The following is a 1,867-nucleotide window of genomic DNA, read 5'->3' on the forward strand; positions in this document are numbered from 1 at the left end:
AACAAAAAAAAAAAACGAAAAAAAAGAGACAACCCAGGACATGAAGGTGCTGCAGCAGCAGCAGCAGCAGCAGCAGCAGCAGCAGCAGCAATGTGAGGCAGCTGGTCAATTGCATTCATAGTCAAGAAGCAGAGAGATCTGACTGCTGGTGCTCAACAGCACAGCCATTTAGCCAGTCCAGACCCTACCAGTGGGTTCTGATTCAGACACGTGCCTTCTAGATGATTCTAAACTGAGTCACTCTGACAACAAAGACCATTACCATCACAGTCTCTTTTACCTGTTCCTTATCCAGCGTGTGGCAAGGGTGTGATATTGCCATCATACTGACTTGCTTATACAATATCCCTGAGAGAATGAACTATTGGGGATATGAGTGGATAAAGACTAGTAACCTAGGTTAAAAAAAACATGGAAGGACCCTGTCAAGGCAAGAAAAGCAAATTTCACCGTAATGGTAAAGGAGCTTGGGGGTGGAGGAGCATCTTTGGGGGACAGACCGGCTATTCTAGGTTGTCAACTTGACTATATCTATAACTAAGTAAAGCCCTGGGTTTGACACTGCACACACTGGGTGAGGTGGTAGGTATCTGTTGTCTCAGCATTTGGGAGGCAAAAGCAGGAAAATCAGAAATTGAAGAATGTTATTGACTATAGTAAATATGAAGCCGGCCTGGGTCCTACTCAGACCCACACTCAAAAAGAGAGAGAGAGACAGAGAGAGAGAGAGAGAGAGAGAGAGAGAGAGAGAGAGAAAATATGAAAGAAAACAATGACAGAGGGCAGAGGTAAAGATTTCAAAGAGGAAAGGGGCCAGATGGGGGTGGGCCATGCCTTTAACTCTACATTTGGGAGGCAGAGGCAAGTAGATCACTGAGTTCAAGGCCAGCCTGCTCTACAAATAGAGTTCCAGGACAGCCAGGGCTACACACAGAAACTCTGTCTCACAAAATAACATCAAAACAAACAAAAGACCCGAAAGGGTTTTCTATAGGGGAGTGAAACTGTAGCTGACAGTAAAGCCCAGGCTTTGTATCAAGTAAGTTCAGGATTGTCCTTGCTGTAAGCTCTACTTCCATGGGGGAAGATACCCAAAGAATCAGGATATAATCTAGACTAAACCTTGATCAACCGCAGGGCCAAACAGCTGGAGTTCATACCCACCCTGCTCCACGTGCTAAAACTTTTATTTTTTCCTTAAATTTTTTATTTAAATGCATTTTCAACATCATAGAAATATTATTGATAATTTTTCTCACTGGGCTTGAAATCAGCATTTTCTTAATGTTTATCTTCACAGAGTTTTGCTATTTTGAAATTTTAAAAATATAATTACTAATAAAATAATTTCTCTCCTAGAAACACTGATAATCTCTTTTAAGTAAACTGATTGTTAGACATTGTACACAGATATATAGTGTGTTTTTAAATACTCTCTCACTCTGTCAGGTGGTATCATATAAGGGCTTTTGAATATATTTCTTAATGATTCATTTTTAATATTTTATGCTCTTTTACTATGCTTAATTCCCAAAGAATATTTTGTATGTTTTGAAACAATTTAGTATTTAACATTAGAAAAGGATCCTCAGTTATGAATAGCATAAAATATTCATTAATGATATTTTTAGCATATGAAAGGATATGAATATAAAAGTTGAACAAATTTTCTATATATTATTTGATTCTCAAAATATTCAAGATTATTAATATGTTTGACGCATAAAATGCATTTAAATTCTTATTTATATTGGTCATATAGATCACTTGATTTGCTGGCTGCTAAAAAGGTGGTACCTAACTCTGCAAGAAAAATGTCTGGGATGGTGGTGGACACCCTGTTCAGACGTCGGCCGAAATAGATAAA

Source organism: Mus pahari, chromosome 21, assembly GCF_900095145.1.
Source record: "Mus pahari chromosome 21, PAHARI_EIJ_v1.1, whole genome shotgun sequence".
Lineage (NCBI taxonomy): Eukaryota > Metazoa > Chordata > Mammalia > Rodentia > Muridae > Mus > Mus pahari.